Here is a 10,131-nt window from a genome sequence, read left to right on the forward strand (position 1 = left end):
CCAATTTTTATGCTTAACTATTGATTAACATCTTGGGTAGAAAATCTGGCTGTCCCAGAGATTCCTATTCCTGTTGCAGAAATGATGACACTCTACCGAGAGAAAATAGCTGTAAGTGGTCAGTAGGAACTGTTTCTGCAGAGGTGGACAAGGGACACTTCAAAAAATCAAAACAAAGCAGAAGGGGCCCCACCCCAAGAGTATGTATGCAAGTAAGGAATCGCTGACAGGACATTATTGTGGGGAAAGCTTTCACGCTTTTGCCAGGTGCTTATCTGAACCTACAGTGGGGAACAAATAAGAGAATTTAGAGAACTGAATACTTCACAAACAATGCATTTGCTCAAGTAGATGAGGAAATGCCATAATCTCCACTAGAATATGACCTCTAGTATTATCTGAGATTGACTGCCAACATGAGCTGGGTAGGTCCCAGGTTTTAAGAATATTTTAGCTAATCAGGCAAAAAAAAGATACCCTTGGCATGGTATAAAAATATTATGGCACTTTTCTAGACAATATTGAATAGCTTTAACCATCTTTTATGCTCCTGCAGTTCCTCTTTCATTTGCTATTATACCTTTAGCTTCTGCAACAAAAGAGACAAAGATTTTGCTCATAGCCACTTACTTTATTAAAAGACTGTTGTGGGTTGACCTTGGCTGGGTGCCAAGTGGCCACCAAGCCACTCTATCACTCCCCTCCTCAGCAGGACAGGGCGGGGAGAAAATAAGGTTGAAAAAAACTCATGGGATAAGATAAAGGCTGTTTAATAAAGCAAAAGCCGCACATGGAAACAAAGGAAAACAAAGGATTTGTTCTATACTTCCCATCAGCAGATCATGTCCAGCCACTTCCAGGGAAGCAGGGCTTCAGTACATGTAGTGGTATCTCTGGAAGACAAACATCGTAATAACAAATGCCCTCCCCATGCGCCCCCCTTTCTCTTAGCTTTTGTTGCTGAGCAGACTTCATATGGTATGGAATACCCCTTTGGTCAGTTTGTGTCAGCTGCCCTGGCTATGTCCTCTCCCAAGATCTTGCCCACCCCAGCCTACTGGGTGAAGGGAGTGGAATGTTGGAGAGACAGCCTTGATGCTGTGGGAGCACTGCTCAGCAGTAGCCAAAACACTAGTGTGTTATCAACACCTTTCTAGCTACCAGTGCAAAGCACAGCACTATGAGGGATGCTATGGGGAAAATCAACTCCATCTCAGCCAAACCCAATGCAAAGAATCAATACAGCAACACTACTTTGTGTACTGAGTAAAGCAGGGTTCTACTGAAAAAATACTAAGTGATCACGTAATCAGAGATCATATTGTGAATTGTATATGGAAAAAAGATAAGACAATGTTAAATGAACAGTGTTCTGGTGTTTCTTATCTTTGGCTTCATGTTTTCTATATTTTTTTGCTAGTTTCTGATATGCAAAGAAAAAATGGAAACAGTCATATCAGTGAAGGTGCTGGGAAACTTAAATAGTAAATAGTCCTGTCAGATCCCTCTACATGAACAATAACAATGGAATCTTGATGTTGCATAAATCAGGTCATGTATCTTTTGACCTACAGTTCTGAACATTCACAGACAACTGCACTAAACAGCAAACTGCCCAAAGCAAAGTTGTCCACATAAGCAAAGTCTCCACCTTGCCCAGGAGAAATGCAGTTGAACTGTGGAAAGGTGTTTTATGAACGTCAAGTTATAGGGTGATCATGTTACATTCACAAACAAGTAAAAGCAAATCTACCAAAAAAAAAAAAAAAAAAGATAAAAAGGACATGAGCATACTGCAAATTGGTAGTGATTTTCTAAGTGGGATGCTATATCAAATTTGTGTGTATTTATTCTGTGTGAAAGTTTGCTGAAAGTGAACATTGGAAAGGTTGGTTCTATGGATATTGTATTAAGCAAATTGGGGAAGTTACATTTTCTGCGTCTCTCTGGTAAACACCTGGGAAAATATCAGAGCTTAATGCTACTCCAGGCTGATAACATGAAAACATAGTGGTGATTCTTCAATTTCAAGTATATTTTTCACGGTTCCTTAGCTTGATTCCTAGAGGGTTTCCAAGAAGAGGCTGATTTGGTCTGAAACAATTAATCAAGCTTTCGTGAGAAACTAGTGTGAAAATGTACAGGATATAATACACTGTTAATAAGTGATTGGGAAGATGCTGATATCATCAGGTCTAGCATGGGTACTGTGGCAGTGTGCTCCTCCCCACCTCCCGACCTCTTCCCATAACCCTGCTCAAGCAATAAACACCCATGGGGGTCGTGATGGATGACATCCATCACAAAGTGGATTCAGGGGAGACAGTTAACAATACAATAGCCAAGGGCTATTGTGCAATGCGTCCACTTAAGCATGGTGAAGAAACTAAAATCTGTGGTCTGTATGCAAACATGACTATGAGCTGATCATCTGACCCCTATCAACAGCAGGCAGCCCAGGAGCCCTTGGAGCTCTCCTGCACGGTAGTGGGCTGCACACCAGGACCTCCCTGTGAGCAGGGACGCCTCTCAAGGTTACTCCTCAAGGTTCAGAGATTCCTTACTGCAACAGATTCTTGGTAAGTGGCTAACAGCACACTAAACTTTGAAACCTTACCTAAGTGATATAAAGGATTGACTGCACATGTATAATGTGCATAAATAGACATAAACCATTGTCTGAGTCTGGGACTGGGATTGGATCCAGCAGCACCTAGGCTCCTTCCTGAGGAAGTTTAGAAAGCAAGGGTATCCTTTCTGAACCTCATGACTCAACGAGGGGGTTTCCCTGACAGTTTTGCCTGACCCTGTCCTCTATGCAACAAATAACCAAGTGTACCTTGCCACTGAATCTTACAAACTAATGTCGCATTTACCATTGAAATTTGTTAACTCATTGTTTTACATCAGTAAACAATACTGTTTTGACTCCCTTGCACTGCATCCATGACAGGCACTGACATAATAATACCAGGATGCTCAATCTGTTCATCCAGGTGTTTTCCAGATAGACAGGTAAAGTTCCTGCCCATTCCCCCTAACTATGGAAACATTTTTGATATGTGTGGCATGGTCAGAACAACAGATTTGATTTGTTATCCTGCTCTAGCTGCAGTGATCAAGCATGAGGCTGCCCTGCAGGTAACCCCAGACAGCACCAAACCCATGATTTTATTTTTTTAAAATCCCTTTTCCATTTCTGGACCCTCTTTTTCACTGCTGTTGTACCACCCTTTCTCCACTCCAGCTTCCTCCCAAATAAAAAACCCACTCCTGATTACTTCCTCCCCATTGATCTTGATTTTGCCCTACCCAAATTCTGTATTTCTGATACTTTTACCTTGATCCTAGGCGTACATGATATTACTGATACGGTTATGTAGGTACTGTTTACCTTGCAACGCTTCACTCCCAAAAAGGTCCCCAGTACTCCCCTTTCATGATCTGGAAAGTCTGGCCATGTTTCTCACCTGACTTTCCCTTAGCCACATGTGAAGTCCAGCCATCCTTCACAGTGTTTTCTTTAATTTTTGCCAGCTTTCTACACTGTTATCTGACACATCCAGCAGCTTCTAATATCACGTGTGGTAGTCTATGTTCTGTTCAGTTAACCTGAAGCCAGGACTTGGTCAGCAACCTGATCATTTGCCTTGGGCATTCACAAATGATGTAAGATTTAAGTAGTATAACACACTGGGGAATAAACAACAGTTATTTCATTGGAATTTTCAGGGGGAATGAGGAAACAGTTAATTGTCCATATGTTTAACACCAGGAAGAAAGTAGGAAGCCATTTGTCAGGGACTAGGTACCTGCAAGGAATAGTGCCTGCACTACTAATAACAAACACAGGGTGATGGCATGGTTTGGTGCAGTGGGTATAGCAGCAGAAACACTGAAAACCCGAGATACGTGTGGCAGACATTTGAAAACTGTTTGAAAGATGACCCTGACAAAAAACTGAGAGCATATCTTAGCAGAGGTTTGTAAACTTGCATATCTACTTCTTGTCTCATAGACACAAGGAAAGTGAATTTTGCATATCCTCTTTTGGAAATAAAAAGCGTTGTACCGAATCGTTTGTGATGCCTCTGATAACAATGCACTCAGGTGGTGGTTTTGGTGTTTCAGGATAAAGGTGGATGAAGGCTGGCCCACTTGGAAGACTCTTGTGCCCCCTGTGTCACATGGGAGGAAGACTCTAATGGTGACAAAAAGAATAAAAACCAGTCATGAACTGGGACTCTGAGTAAGGCCCAGTGTTTTATCAATAGAAATGCAGAAACCAGCAAATGCTCAGCACAAACAGCTTGAAATTAATCCTGTTGCCAAGGCAGGTTTCCAGCAGGGGCTTGGAAGAACGATGGAAGATTATCTGATCAGCAGAAAGAGGTGGACGATAGACACATTTTTTTCCCTTTTTTGGGGAGTAATCAGATAACGCATCATGCTGGAAGCCATTGTAAAGTGAATGGTTGTTTTCCTTTTTTTTTTTTACAGTTTTATCAGTAAGAAAGTCATTGGTTGATGTCAGCATTATTGAAAAATAGTCATACTTGTGGAAATTCATCACTCTTCTGAGGAGGTGGATGGCTTAGGTAGAGCGGGGAATTTAGTTAGGAGACAGTTATTACACAAGGATGAAAGGTGGAATGGGAAAAAAGGACATGGATTTGCAGTTAATGGTGAACACTATGGAAAAACATAACACATCAGGCCACACTGAATGGTGTGGCTTCTATCAGCATGTAGTAGTGTGAGAAGCAGCAGCTCCATTTCTTTCCCTTTTTGAAATGTAGCTCATGACCGGAGTGGTGAGTGGTGCCTTTTAGGTCATAGGTGTGGGGGGAAAAGATGCTTAGGGCATTGATGAAGTTGTTTAAGAGAATCGGAAAGAAGCACTAACTTCAGTACAAAGTTGGAATGAGGGCCAGAACCTTCCTCTAATCACTTTGCAGCAGTTGAGGGCCCTCACTAAGACAAGCTGCTGAATATTTTCTAGAGATGATTCACATTCCTTACAGGGGTATCGAGGAGACCTGTCACTGCTTCAAATTTAAAATCAATAACAGTTCTGGAAGAAAAGAACATACAAAATGTTATTGAGGAAGGTGGCTTCAGGCAATTGTTAATTAAGCAGATGTGAACCTTCCCTGTGAGAACGGCATGTTAAAAACCCAATGAACTACATCAGAGCTATATAAAATTAGGATGTTCTGCCAGCATTCACACCCTTGGGATACAGCAATAAATGAACGGAATCGTCCTATGATTATGTTCTGTGTGATATTTCATATGACTTGGCAATAAACCTTGAGGCTCCAAGCACATGCTTACAACAACAAATCAGTATTGTGGCTGCTGCTAGATTCAAGTTCCTCATATGGTATATCTTTGATAAGGTCACATCACCGGTTGCTTAATATTCTCTTCAATGTTTGGGTGGTTTAACGCAATGCTAGAAGGGGCACAAAAGTAGGAAACAGGCTGACCACAGGTAATCAAAAACATTGATGAATTTTGTATATGCTGGCAGAGTGGGGACAGTTAAGTATGACAAATTTATGACATTATGAGCATTAACTGGGAAGCCAAGTGTATCACTGGAAGAGAAAAAGACAAGGTCTGATGCAGAAGGTGACTTATGATGGAAATCAACACCATGTGAAACCATCTACTCTGTTACAAGCCAAATTACAGGTGTGATTGAGATGGGAACTGGATGTTGTGGTCTGTTGACTTAATTTCATGCCAACCACCTTACATTCTTCATTTGTGATCAGATTTGGCAAACACTGCCAGAATCAAGAATTAGCTAGCCATGTCAAAAGAAGCAATGGTATTCTGTCTCCCCTTAAGGAGGAAGGCCATTAAGGAGCAACCAGCTGCTTCCCAATGCAAATACCTTTATCAATATGTTAGTGGTCTTTCTTTCCTTTTGTATTCCTCTCTCCTAGTTCAGTGGGGCAGCAAATGTTTCTTTCTTACATGTCTTTTAGTGCCACTTAGCCTTTGGATATAATTCTGCAATACAAATAAATACTTGGCAAGTTGTTTATATGTTGAATGGTTTAGGACTGAGAAACATTGCTCAGAGCAGCTGTGGAATATCCATCCTTGGAGATCTTCAAACCCTACTGGGCAAGGTCCTGAGCAATTCAGCTTTGAAGTTAGCCATTCATGGAGTAGGAGCTTCTACTGGGCAAGGTCCTGAGCAACCAGATATAGCTTTGAAGTTAGCCATTCATGGAGTAGGAGCTTGAACTACAGATCTCCAGAGCTAGCTTCCAAATAAAATCCTTCCATGACTGTGTGATTTCTTTTAAAAACCTGGTAAGTGAAGGCATGAGTTACCTTCAGCTGAGAAACTGTCTCAGTTTTGTAACATTGTCTCTTACTTCTGAAGTTTTCAAAGAAGTTATTGGAAGTCCAGTCTGCGTATTTGAGGACCCCTATATAAGGAGGAAAAACAGACCTCTGAACAGATTTTTTTTCTGATACATCTAGAAAAAGAAGCACTACTGCCACCAGCAAAGCCTGACTCCACTGTAACAAGTAACTAGCAAAGATTGCTGAAGTGCAGCTTCCTATTCAAGACTGTAATTTCAACATCTGAGATAGCAACTAAGCTCTCCATTGGATTTCAGAACAACCAAAAGGTTGTAATCCTTCTGAGCATACTGATACATACAGCTTCACTGCTGACAATGTAACTGCCCTATAGCTGCAGATCTGGTCAGTCTTATTACTTCTACAATGTTCTTTGCACTAACAGAAAAGTAGCACTGTGACAAAACCAATTACATCACTGCATACAGGAAAGCCTTTTTAATTACTAAATAAATTGTCAAGAAAAGGCTATGAACTTGCTCAGAGCAATAAGAAAAATTCTATGTAATCTATACAAACAAAGTCTTGTCAGCCCTAGCAAGATGAGTTGTAAATCTGCCTACAGAGTTTGGGCTGCCCCACTCAACGCATTGCGTCACTGAAAACTGGTTAATGTAACAGGCAAGGGCACTTTTTCAGCAAAGAAATTTTCCATCTCTCCTGATTATAGCAGAACATTTTAAATCATAGTATTGAAAACAGAAATGTTCTGCTTGCTCTTGGTCTATTGGAGTTTTGAAAAGATGGTCTAGGGGAGGGTGTTAAATAACCTGCACTGCTAATGCATTCAGTAGGTTGAAGTCTTTGCTCTGTCACCTACCAAGCAGAAAAGAACAGGTAAAGATTGTCAGGAGTTTGTTGTGGATGCCTGATCTCAGTGCAAATTCAACCAGCCTGTAATAACTATTTGGCTGGAGTGGGCAATGATCTTATTAGGAATTAAAAGCTATTAGCAAACAACCAGTCACTTCTCCCAACACTGAAAGCCCAGGGGGTGAGGAGAATTATTAATTAGCAACCCACTTTATTTTATTTCTGAGCACTGAAAAAAAATCTGGATTATTTCTGGATACGAATCCTGAAAGATTTGTCAGCAGGGAGACATTGCAGTATTCTTTTCTTTGCAGAGGCAGGGCAGCTATGTGCAATGCAACTCTGACTCAGCTATTAAGCAGTAATTAATAGTATGCTGTCTCCAGTTTCTGTCCAATATAGTTGATAGGTGAGAAAGAAGGACCCAAAAAATAACCGATTGCCCTGGAGATAAAGTAATTCTGGAATTAGATTACAACAAGAAATCCTTTCCCTTCTGGTGTCAAGATCACTCAATTTCACTGCCTGTGCTCCCTAGTCAGAAAAACCTCAAGAAGGAAACAACAACATTCAGAGTAAGGTTTGTAAGCCCTGAACAAACTAGTGACTAACATAAAGTGCCATTTGAAAACATACGAAGAAGAAGTATTCAAACACACTGGTGAAGAATGTCCCAAAAGGTAATACGTGCCAGACTAACACAATCACCTTTGACAACAAAATAACATCTTCTGTTAACATGGAGAGAGCAGTGGATGTTGTTTACTGTGACTCGAGCAAAGCCTTTGACACTCCTTCCCACAGCTTTCTCCTGGACAAACTGGAGATGGGTGGTCTGTGAGATAGGTAGAAAATTGGCTGACAGGTTGCAACTCAGAGGATGGTAATCAGTGTTTTTTACTCAGGCTGGAAGCCTGTCACAAGTGAGGTCCCCTAGGCATTGATACTGGACCTCACACTATTCAACATCTTCATAAATGACCTGCATGATGGGATTGAAAGCACCCTCACCAAGTTTGCTGATGACACCAACCTGGGTGGTGAGGTGATCACATCAGAAGGGTGAGCTATCTTACAGAGAGACTTGCACAGGCTGAAAGAGGGGGCTAGCAAGAACAGGACAAGATTTAAGAAAGACAAGTGCAAAGTCCTGCATCTGGGATGGAATAACAGAATAGCCCAGTACAGGTTAGGATCTACATGGCAGGGGAGCTGAAAGGGATTTGAGGGTCTTGGTAGAAAACAAGCTGAACATGAGTCAGCAGTGTACTGCTGCAGCAACACAGGCAAATTTGATCCTAAACTGCATCCATGGGGGCATCACTAGCAGAGGTAGATATATGATCTTTCCAGTTTATTCAGTGCTTGTCAGGCCACACCTGGAGTACTGTGTCCAGTTCTGGTCCCCACAATTCAAGAAAGACATGGACAGAATGGAGAGGGTCCAAAGGAGACCCAAGAAGATGATCAAAGGACTGGAGAACCTACTCTATGGGGCAAGACTGAAGGAGGTAGACCTTCTCCCTGGAGAAGAGAAGGCTCAGGGAGGGCTTCATCACAGTGTTCTAGTGTTTAAAGGGCTGCTACAAAGAGAATGGAGGCTATCTTTTCACAAGGAGTCACATAGAGAAGAAAAGAGGCAATGGGTACAAGTTGCAATGAGGGATATCTTATCTTATCTTTAGACTAGATATAAGGAAGAAATTCTTTACAATGAGGGTGGTGAAACACTGGAATGGGTTGCCCAGAGAGGTAGTGGAGGCCCCATCCCTGGAAACATTCAAGACCAGGTTGGATGGGGCTCTGAGCAACCTGATCTAGTTAGCCGTGTCCCTGCTCACTGCAGGGGGGTTGGACTAGATGACCTCTAGGGGTCCCTTCCAACCCAAAAATTCTGATTCTATGACTCTATGATCTTGACAGAAAGAAATTTCTTGAAAGAAATTCTTTTACAGTGAGAATCATAGAATCATAGAATTGTTTAGGTTGGAAAAGACCTTTAAGATCATCAAGTCCAACAACTAACCTAACCCTGCCACCCCACCACTAAACCATGTCCCTAAGCACCTCATCTATCTGTCTTTTAAATAACCATCATTCACTAGAACAACATCTCCAGGGATGTGATGCAGTCCCCATTACTGGAGGTTTTCAAGATGCAATTGGACAGGGTACTAGATAATCTCATCTAGGCTCCCTTTCCCACAAAAGGTTGGACCAGATGATTTTTTTGTTCCAAGCTGGACTCTTCTATGATTTTATGATTCTATAAGATAATGGTAGGAAAGCAGTCAGACTTGGTGGTGTATGTGTCATGCACATTTCTTGCTCTTTTACCCTGGGCTATCACAGTAAGTACCTTTCATCTTGCATTTCACAGCTGCATCCCACATATAAGCCAGTTTGTTGAGTCCTTCATATTGCGCATCCTGCAGAATGTTACAGATCCCTTTTGAAAGAGTTCTATGCTCATTCTCATCATGGTACTCCTTACTTACCTATCTGTCACTTAAAACTCAGGACATCGTTTTTAGCTGAACTTATTGAAAATCTGCCTTTAAATGTGTCTCAGAAATACTTCAAGGAGAAACCAGATTTCCCTTGTTTGTATTCCAGTTTGCTCACAGGAGTTGTTTGGGTGTTTCAACCATTTATCTCTAAATTATGTCCAAATCATCAAAGCTTGGCTTTTGCTCTTCACGTTTTGCAGGATATGCTGACTTCTCAGATAGTCAAACCAAAAGGAAGGCTGAGAGTTGTCACTAGTAGACTTTGACAGCAGATACATGCATTTTCTGCCCCAAAGCCTTGCATTCATCCATCAGCAAGTAAGGGTAGCAGCTTTTCATTGATTCAAGACTCACTTCACAAAGATCAGATGGACTGACAAGATGGGAGAGATGAGCTCTGCTGTGATCACTCAGAATT

Source organism: Egretta garzetta, unplaced genomic scaffold (genome assembly GCF_000687185.1).
Source record: "Egretta garzetta isolate BGI_Z169 unplaced genomic scaffold, ASM68718v1 scaffold264, whole genome shotgun sequence".
NCBI lineage: Eukaryota > Metazoa > Chordata > Aves > Pelecaniformes > Ardeidae > Egretta > Egretta garzetta.